This window comes from Hippichthys cyanospilos, chromosome 21 (genome assembly GCF_059441005.1).
Source record: "Hippichthys cyanospilos isolate Australia breed blue-spotted pipefish chromosome 21, RoL_Hcya_1.0, whole genome shotgun sequence".
NCBI classification, from domain to species: domain Eukaryota; kingdom Metazoa; phylum Chordata; class Actinopteri; order Syngnathiformes; family Syngnathidae; genus Hippichthys; species Hippichthys cyanospilos.
The window spans coordinates 7,693,490-7,704,492 of NC_142389.1; the positions used below are offsets into that span (position 1 = coordinate 7,693,490).

The 11,003-nt window shown below is 37.1% G+C and overlaps 1 long non-coding RNA gene and 1 other non-coding gene across 2 annotated transcripts; both read right to left on the minus strand.

Moving 5' to 3' along the window:
• Positions 1 to 245: 245 nt before the first annotated feature.
• LOC148406421 (uncharacterized) lies at positions 246 to 2,532 on the minus strand. Its single transcript, XR_015864025.1, has 3 exons — positions 1,260 to 2,532; positions 920 to 982; positions 246 to 416 (listed from the first exon to the last, which is right to left on the minus strand). It is a non-coding gene; the product is annotated as an uncharacterized LOC148406421 (long non-coding RNA).
• Positions 732 to 865, minus strand: LOC148406422 (small nucleolar RNA SNORA9). Its single transcript, XR_015864084.1, has one exon. It is a non-coding gene; the product is annotated as a small nucleolar RNA SNORA9 (small nucleolar RNA).
• Positions 2,533 to 11,003: the final 8,471 nt, after the last annotated feature.

Consider the following 11,003-nt stretch of genomic DNA (forward strand, 5'->3'; position numbering starts at 1 on the left):
ATATTTTATTTTGATTGAACACAAAGATAATAATTCTGATTTCATAGAGGACTAAGAATTTAGAGAACATTTCCAGTTAAGAGACTGGAATTGTGAGCATTTGGATAAATGATTAATCATAAAAATATTTATTAAGCGTCAATCAATCATATGCACAACAGCACATTGCTGTACGGGTGATTCTAAATCACAATTTGGAAAATCGTGCACTAAAAAAAATCAGACTAACAATTTGTTTTGTTTTTTTTGTTTAATGAAAATAAATATTTTGACAGATTCACACAAATTACAAACTAACTTGTTCAATTAAATATATTTACAAATTGTTGCTATGCATCACCCTCTTGGTTAAGTAACTGCTTTCAATTAACAAAATGTTCTCGAGAAGAGATGCGCTGAGTCTTCTGCACGATTTTCTGAAAATGAAAAACAAAGAAAAATAAATCAGGTCATACTAATAGAGTAAATGCAATAAAAATAATATTTACTATCATTTCATGCGAGTTGAGGAACATATTTGAAAGAGTGTACAAAGCAGGATTTTCTGCTGTTGCTAATTCACTACTATGCATTTGCCACAAGAAGGCATCACACTACGATATGTAACTCATCTTTATGAATATTAGTAATTATTAAAAAAAACAAGATAACAAGAAGTGTTTCCTTTAATGTCATTTACCTTTAGCATACATTTAAAATGGCTTATGTCAAGTTATAAAACTATATGTACAGTATGTCGGAGGTTTACCTATAACCCCACTATGAAGAGACATAGCGGGGCCTCAAACAGCCTCACATCATTCTAGCAGACACTTCAGAAATGAACTGAGCAAGTACTGACTCAGTCTTGATGGAAGGTCTGCAGAAATTATTTATATTAAAAAACATGTCTTGGCCAATATCAACCTGATGCTTGTACCTTTTTGCCCAAGTTCTACACAGGCCAGGCAGTAAGTATGAACTCGGTCGGTCTTTACTTCACCTGGAAAAGAATTTGTAAAATCAGACGATTTCTTGAATACATGAGAATTAGCTTAAAATATAAATATTCAGGCATAACTTATAATGGATTAGCACAATTTGTGAGAGGTTTAACCCTGCTATGTATTTTCACAGCAGAGCCTCAAACAGGCTCCATCATCTCGCTAGCTAGCAGACACTTAGGAAAGAACCGAAACGGTGCAGGTTCAGTCCAGTTGGATGATCTGCAGCCGTACATTACATTTATGGATTCAAACCGCATTTATAAAATGTCTTACCATTCCGTGTTGGTAATCAGTCGTCTGTTCCATATCTGTCAATTTGTGGGAATTAACGGCAAAATCGATTGCAAACGTGAAAAGTTGGAGCCATGCTTGGATAAGCATAGTCCAAATGACGTACAAATCAACAAGAAAATCATTTATATAACGAAAATACAAAGATTTCGACTTAATATCTACTCTTGGGAGAAACAGAAAATAAAAGATTAAATAATTTAAGAAGGATGATGGTGGATTTTGTAGGCAAGTTTCAATGATCGCCGCTGTATGGCGAATGAACGATAGCCTGAAGCGGATGTGACGTAAGACTAAGTCCTTTCACTATTATGTCAGCAGGGGGCAGTATAACTATGCGATGAGATTGTGTAAATTGTAAGGCATCCACCTATCCGATTCCATCACATCAAAAAACATTAATACCTGAGCGTGCCATTTTGTGCAGCATGACGACATATTCGTTGGCAAACTCAAAAAAATGCCCCATAAAATGCAAAGTGAAAAACATGTCAACAATGACTGACAAAAAACATGGCCACAATACAATCAAATGTATACACTGACTAAATAGCAAATCAACCAATCAAATAAAGAATGTATGTCGTGTTCTTTTTTGGTCTAGCTCAACTTCAACTATTTGTTTAATTAAATTGTATTAATTTCCCCACTAAAAGGCTCTTCTCTGCGTTTGCCTTGGTAAATGAAATAACGTTGATCATGTTTTCTACAAAGAAAACATTCTAAAGAACCATTGGAATAGATGCACAGTTTATCACGGACATATTTTACTGGGGTGAAAAATGATACGTTAACTCTTCACAGTAAGAAAATTTCTTCTTTGGCATATGGAAGGTTTATGACCTTAAATGCAGTCAGTCTTAAATTATGTATGATCTTATCAAGATTTGTGTGTGATAAAGGCTTGAAACACCAGAAATGTATTTAAAAAAAAAAAAAAACATTATTAAGTAGGCCGCGGTGGACAAGTCCTATGTAGGAGGGCTTTCATAATGCTGTGGACAACCGTTGCTGGTGGGAGTTGGCAGCTATGGACCGTCCTCCATGCAGATACTCGTGGTCCATGACTCACATTGTATTGGTGCACCACAATAAAGGCCATAGAAAAGCAGATATCTTCGAGATCAATTCCAGCATTGTTTCCCGACAGTGACGATAACCACTTGTTCAGATGGCATTCTTTGTATTTAGAATAACATCCGAAACTGACAACCCACCTCTGTTTGCATAAAGCAAGTAACCAAACAACTATTTGACCTACAGGTCATTGGAGCAAGCACATGTTGTCCATTCTCTCGAGGCAAGTATATGTTTTGTGCAAAACGTCACACCACATGTTTACTGAAAGGTCCTCAAAATGCAAAACATCTCAGTGAGTTAGATAGATAGAGAGAGAGATAGATAGATAGAGAGATAGAGAGATAGAGAGATAGAGAGATAGATAGATAGATAGATAGATAGATAGATAGATAGATAGATAGATAGATAGAGAGAGAGAGAGAGAGAGAGATAGATAGATAGATAGATAGATAGATAGATAGATAGATAGAGATAGATAGAGATAGATAGAGATAGATAGAGATAGAGAGAGATAGAGAGAGATAGAGAGATAGATAGAGATAGAGAGAGATAGAGAGAGATAGAGAGAGATAGAGAGAGATAGAGAGATAGAGATAGAGATAGAGAGAGATAGAGAGAGATAGATAGATAGATAGATAGATAGATAGATAGATAGATAGATAGATAGATAGATAGATAGATAGATAGATAGATAGATAGATAGATAGATAGATAGATAGATAGATAGATATAGATAGTTTACAAATCTCTATCCATCCATCCATCCATCCATCCATCCATCCATCCATCCATCCATCCGCGAGTACTGCCGTCGGCTAACAATGGACGGAGGAAACTTTTCGGTGGCTGAGATTATGGCTCATTCTAACCATGTTTCTTTACATACACATTCTGTAAATAAGAATGATACGACATAATGGTCATCAAAGCACACTGCTTGCACATGGAATTTCTACAGTGTCGCAGCTCAGCCACGTGACACCATTCATGCATGAGGTCCTTCTAAATGAATCAGTCCTTCTAAAATAATGGGGCTCAATATGGGCAAGGGGATGCAAATGGCCTCGGGGAACAGGCTTCGATTTTGCCCTGTGAAGTGTAATTGCACATCCACGGTACGAGGTGATGCAGTGGTACTCTCACTGTCCAAATCTGTGGAAGTTATATATTTTTTAAACTGCTGTCAACATTTTTTTTTTTTTTTTTTTTAATCGCAGTAATGACTAATGTGATTAAGAATAAAAGCTCAAGGTTTTCTACCTTTTTCGTCAGGTTAAAATGTTTAAGATAATGCTCCTTGTGTTAATGTTTCAGATCAATTCACCTTTATTATTAATAATTGATTTAACATTTGTCAGCATCAAAATGTTCATTTGGTTAAAAATGTTCCTGGTTTGAAAACGGATTGACATTTTTTATCAGGCACTTTGATGCAATATATATATTTATGTTCTATTTCAGAACCTGTATAAACTCCATAAAAAGTAGTTAACATTTCTTGAAAGCTAATTTATATTGAGTATATAAATTATACTCACAGCAATTGGGTGGGTGGTTACAGTATAGTTTTATGATAACTGCCCCTTGATTCAGATTTCAGGAATAATAAGCACATAATCCTTTTCACCTGATCCATGTTCACAAAAATGAAGTGGAAAATTCCTCCGTCCTCATGTTGGGTTCATGGGGCCTCAATCTGTCTGGTCATCCTGTTAGTTTCACTTAATCCTGATCTTTGATAATATTCTTGTTTTTGGTTATATTTTGAACAGTTTTTTTTTTTTTTGAATCTCCAGCAGGTTTCATCTGAGTCACTTCATTAACATTCCAATGTACTATTCAAAAGATTCATTTCATCCCAGCTATATTTTTATTGTTTGCCATTTTTCAAACTTTTCACAATTTCACCCAAAAAATCCCATTCATTCCAATGGGAGTTGGTCAAAACAGACTTGAATCCCCTTAGAAATTCAAAATTTCAGCTCAAACTATTCAGCTCATTCGAATCAATCTTGAATTTAGAATTGAGAAATGTTTTCATACGTGTATGGGTTTGCACAGTCAAAATAAGGCTTCCACTATAGCTTTAAACATTGAATAACACAAGTAAACAGAGTTGCAGATGTCACACTTAAAAAGAAAAAAAAAAGAAACAGCAGCATGTGTGGTCCCTCATAGAGAGGGCACCAGGTGCATCCACAGTTGTAATTAACAGGATAGAACTGAACGCTAAGATGTTTTCCAGGACATGATTTCACCACTAAGCTTAATGAGTCAGCCCCTTAAATCAGCACAATACTCAGTGCAGGATGTTCTCGGTCTTGGGCTACTCATATCGTGCAGTCAAATCTTATCCTGACTTGCACTTACAAACCATGTGGCACCATGGAAGAAATATTTTTTTTAGTATCATTATTTTAAAAGGAGAGTTATCCTTCCTAGGCTTGTCATGTGCATCATCAGAGTGACAGCTAATAGTGCCTGGTGATACATTTTGGGAACGTCACGTTATATTCATCATCATCTCTAAATAACCTTCATCTCAAGCCAAGATATGGTCAGCGGCATTACTCAGCAGAATTTTGACTTTTTATGCTTTGTTAGGAGTTCCCAATCTAAAGTCCTGGAATTTTTTTTACATTACCCGTAAGGTTTTTTTTGTACAAGTTCAGGAAGTGTTTTGTTCCTGAGCAAACAAAAAATGAACATGCTGTAAAGCAATAAAAGCGCTTTTATGATGAGCTATTCGACTTATATTGCAGCCTACTCAAACATCATTCACAAAGGTTCACCTGATTACTTTATGGTCACGTTTTATGGCGTTTTCCACTTTGGCATACATTTGGTTCAGAAGGGAGAAAAAAAATAAAAGAGATGCAAGGTTATTGCAGTTTTTTTCCAGAATGCGGCACTGGAACATTTGTGTCTTTTGTGTCACTACAGGTCACATGCGGCACACGGAACATTACAGACGCAAATAAGAGGACAGTTACAGTATGCGGAAAGATCTGGAGGTCACAGCAATGTCTTATCTACGTAAACACAGCATTATGTGCTTCAATATTGAGATAGTTGTAGCTTTTCAGAGTGAGAGTGATACAATAACGTCATTTGTCTTTTTTAAGTGTACCAATAGATTAAAGCAAGTTAATACGAAATAAAATCCTGCAAAAATAATACGTGACTCCATTTTCACAACTGTAGAAACTAATGCAGCGTTTCTAAAATGGGCAATTTATACGAAATCTTTCACGCAGTGTTAAAACTGGATTTATTCAAGCATCATACATTTTATTTTAGTATACTGGTTCAATGGCTGCGGCTCTATTAGACAGGCAGTAATTAAGAAGTAGATATGAGGAGGCAGACAAAGGCTCAGCATAACAGTGGGTCACGTAACATGGAGGAGTTCCGAGACAGAACATGCTGATCTGCTGCCGGGGTTCATAATTGGTCATCTGTTTCCCCTCCTACCTGTGGGTGTTGTTGGAACTTTGGCCACTGTGTAAGCGCTCGATCTCCTGCTATGAACAAAGCCATCTGGGGTTTAATACCGCTCGTATCTACGCAGGGGCTTGACTGAGAAAATCAATTAATTGTTGCTAATGGTCACAGAGAATTTTCCACTGATGGATTTAATCCTTTTCCAGTGCAGTCATTGTATTGGCCGCAGCAGGGTGGGAGGGTTCTTACTTTTAGCGAGCAGCCACATGTCAGTGCACTAGATTGGCTGTTGGACATCAAGTACCACGAAATATACAGTATATATATACAGTATATATATATATATATATATATATATATATATATGTATATTTATATATTATGTGGTACTTGACGCATATATACACACACACACAATAACCTATGTCCCTAGAAAGGATTATGTTGGCCACTTTAAATACATGAGTAAGACCGCAGCTAATTATTATTTTAATAAGCGATTCATCCATCAATTAATCAATAATATGATTTTTTTTAACAATTTTAATCCTCAGCAACCCTAGTGAGGCTAGCCGGCTGAAGAAAATGGATGAATGGGTGAATTTCCAGCCTTTTTCTCAAAAACAGGACAGTATTTCAAATTGATTGCAATAATATCAATAGACTACAGGACCAAAATGTAGATATTTTCTTCCCCAAAGTACATCAAATGCTTGAAAAACGCTTTAAACTCTATTTACCACAAAGATAATATGTCTCCTTACATGCAGGACTACACAAGCAGCAAAATATTTACCGGTGAGAGGCTGAAATTCCATGGAGATGCACATGGAGTTGCTGATCTTTTGATTAGTTGTTGTAGCACCATACACAAGTCATTAAATCCTACTTCAAAATACTTTGAATATAATCCAATGAAAACGGATCTGAAAAACAATTGACTCATCTAACCATCTGACCATCGTCATGGTAACAACATAGGATTGTTTCACATGTTTTCACAGGGGATTAAAAGGCTAATTTTGAAGAGATGGCCAAAGCTGCTCTAAGATGCTTTAAGTCTATTATCTTAAGCCTAAATCACACGGAATTAGTTTCTAAGTCAAACTGAGCTGAAAGACTTCTGAGAACGCTTCATTGTCCAGGTGCATCATCTTTGTGACATTTCTGTAAATGCTTCTTATTAAGGCCGGATATTTAGAAGCAGACATTGACCATTTTGTTTTTATTCACTCATCTGCAAATTCAAGTTTGTTCTATTGTTCATCGAGAATAACACAAATGTACTCAATTTTGTGACCCTTAAAACATGATTGCTCACTTAACTGAAACACAAACTAGGGCTGCAGCTAACAATCTTGATACAAATGTTTGTTGTTAGTTATGGCTTTAAATGAAATGGATTAAAGACATTATTACATATGCGTGAACTAAATGGCAGTTGGTGTTTCCTAACCTTAAACTGTAACCACTAGCATGCTAAAGCTAATCGTGATTACTAACTGTTCAGCAAATTTTGTTGGTAATAAACTTAGTAAAATTTGTGTAAAAAAAAAAAAAGGGATTTATATCCACTCCAACCCCAGCTTAGCATATTAACCTAAGCATAACTTTAGAATATTAAATATGTTTTATTTTTGAAGGCGGGAATTCTTGAGGCCCAAATCTAGTAAAATTAAGATTAAGAATTGACAGTGAGAGCCCTACACATTCTATAAAAGTCAGAAAAAGTATTCATTTAACAACATGTTTACTGTTTTTGTTCACACTAGTGTGAAACTGCACTGCATGAGCACTCACTATCCAAATAATAATACATTGACAGTGATGCAAGAGGTCAAAAACAAGGTGTCATTTCCGTGAACTTGGCTCCCTAGGGGGACAAACAAAAGCAAATAACAGCAGATGTCTTAAGTTATCTCCAGCAGAGATCTGCTATTATTAGACATCAAACATATTTGTAGACAATATCAATATCGTAAGTATGCAGAAAGAGCTGCTTGGAGTGATTTGTGAAATAGGAATTCTACCTTAGGCACATTCCACTAATCGTTCGATCCCCTGTTTGAAAATTCTTCCTTTGTTCTGTCATTCATTTAGCACAGCACTTTTAGCTCTCCTTGAGTCTGAAATGTTTTCCACTAATAATTTGTTCAAATGTTGCAAAAATGCTAGGCTCTTTTCTGCTCCTCTATTTATTACTTTTCAACAGAATGTAGACAGAATAAAACACACAACCTGAGAATACACTTGTGGTGTACATCCTATTACATTCATCCTCTTGCTCATTCATTCATGATGTCAGATTAAGCGGCCTGTTAAATCCCTCCTGAACTCGTATCATCACTCCCCTGCAACACTTTATCTGCTTTTGAAGCTCCACCGTGAAAGGGATTAATTTTTATATGGTGAATGATGATTTGGTTACTGCACAGAATCATGCACTGATACTAAACTCATCCCAATTATGCAGCAAAGACATTTAATCCATCCCTTGTTCCCCAGCTGTTGAAAGAATACTGATACCTACATAATTAATTTGCGAAAAAATGTGGGCCACATCTTAATATTCCGAAAATGGTTTTGGAACAAACCTGTTCTGACCACGTGCCGCTTGTGTTGCTGCAGTATTGACCCAAAAAGGTTACTTGAAACTAAAGTTTCCAAAGAAGGTTAAACACAAGGAGTGAGAGCACAGGGGATTGTGGGGGAGGGAGGTGTGTGTGTGTGTGTGTGTGAGGGGGGGGGCGTTCATCTCATTATATAACTGTGTCTTGCAGGATGTTAGCATAAGTCGTCTCATGTGGCCTGCTCGGGAATGCATATGTCTAAAGTCTTATTATGAGTAGAAAATTCAAGTGTGCAATGAATTCCCATAGAACGCTGACGCACGGCGGCAGCTTGTTGAACACACAACATCGCCGCACACAACATCAGCGTCTAAGTCATGTGTTTGTTGAACGTGAGGTGGTCCAGAACAGCGATGAGTCTCTGGATCTCATGATTCAGCTCCACTCTGGTGATCAAATGTGCGAACGTGATTGTGAAGGCACGTGTAGCTCGAGGTCTTTCACTTAAGGTGTCGGGAAAGTTGTTTTTTGGATGCTATTTGAAAAGTCGTTCTTTACTAAGTTATAGTTTGGCTTGAAAATTGGTTTGAAGATATTTTTCATGCACACCATTTTTCACACTTTTTGTAGTTTTCCTACAGACCCCGACTCATCCCAGTGCAATATGCAAGCTTTACACTGCCTTGAAAGATGATGGCACTCACCAAACTTGAAAGGCTCTGCAGCAAATTGAGGTGAAAGCTGAGGTCTGGTTCCTCATCCTTTGATCAGCCAACTGCATAAATCAACCAGCTGTTTACTGTGGAGCCACAAGCCATGGCTGGGTGTCCACTTCCTTCCATTCTTGAATGATCCTATTGTAAGGGTCATTGATAAGAGACATGAAAGGAATAGATGACTGGGCGATGCTTAAAACGTCGAAAAACATGTCTGTAAGCAGTATACTGTGAATGATGTGGTAAAAACAATCAGTGAGTGAAATTTGTTTAAAGATTGTTTCAAAACCTTCAAACTTCAAGTATGTTCTTTGTCATCACTAGTAAGACAATTCAGTGTTTTTCACCCTATGTTGTCCAATCCTTTGATCTTTACATCAAAGGCATTTCACGTCATGAAAATGGCCCGACCACTTAATTATCACATTACCAAAGTACTGTGAGAATGATGTGGAAGGAAATTACCCAAAAATTGTCACAATACAGCACAATGGTTATAAAAGTACACTTTGTACTAGTGGTATTTTTCCACTAGTCTTCCACTACATTTCTAGATGTATACTAATTAGTGTGCAGTGTATTTATAACTGTGGTCAATCCCATTAGATTTTCACCAAAAATCAATATCGCATGTATCATTTTAATATGATATCATAAGGTGGAGAGAACCCACACGGGCTTGAGGAGAACATGCAAACTCCACATAGGAAGGCTGGAGCCAGGTGTATTTGAACTGTGAGGCGGACGTGCTAACCAGTGTGCCACCGAGCCACACCCCTGCTGTATATTTAATCTTTTTTATGTCATTATGTGCTGAGGATTTTTTTCCTGATAGATTCCACTTTTAAATTTGATTTCGATCGACCACTTAAACCATGCCTGTCGTTTAGCTTTTTTTTTGTTTTTTGTTGTTTTTTTTTAAATGACTATTCCTTTTTCTGCAATGGGTTTGTGACCATGTATTTGTGCATGAGCGTGCATGTGTATGCGCGTGCGTTTGTACGGGCCGTGCCCATGCTCCAGCTGGAGTAAGATTAGAGCGGAGTCACTTATTGAGTTCAAGTCAGGATTCCAACTTGCCAAGCATATAATAAAGAGGATTAGACCTCTGCTGTTGAGTGAGCATGCTTTCATTTCACTTATAAGACATGAAAATGGGAATAACTAGGCTTAACAGTATTTTGAAGGTATTATATGAACCTATGTTCTCAAACCTTACAAACCGTTATTGAGCTAAAACAGTAAGAGGTAAACGGAGTGACACCCTGTCTTTACGACACACTGAGGGGTATGTTAATTGAGACGTTGCGAGAGCTTACTTACTATATAAACCTGCATGTGCTGAATCAGGTCACAAAAAGCAAACAAACCACAGTAACATTCTGGCACTACCGTGGATGAAAACATTGACATATGCGCTGTAGTGACCTATTTCCACCTGTGGCAATGAAACAGAGAATAGTAAAGCTGTTCTCCACGGGAAAGACACAGTGGAAAATTCCTTGTTCGGTGGCCAAACAAACAACGTGGGTGCTCGCAAGACGCCTGGACAGACTTGGCATTGTTTGGATTGAGAAATGGCCTTTGACAGGAATCCCTGAGCTATGAGGAAGGAGAAGGTCTAATAAAAACCCTCGTCAGCACAACAATAACAAATTTAGTCACCTAAGCCTGCATTTTTTTTTTCCTTTTTACCAGCTAGCAACCCTGCGTGTAAGGTACTGATACATTATTGGTGGGTGACGTTTACCTGAGGTAGAATCAGAAATGGAAAGTATGTTAGTCAAAGTATCTAAATATGTCATTGCTCCAAGCCACAATGCCCAAGTTCTTCAGAATTTCTTCTTAGCGGGCTCCTACATAACCTCTGTAAGGTTTATGAACCTTGTACAAGCTAGTTTATGACTGATATGGAG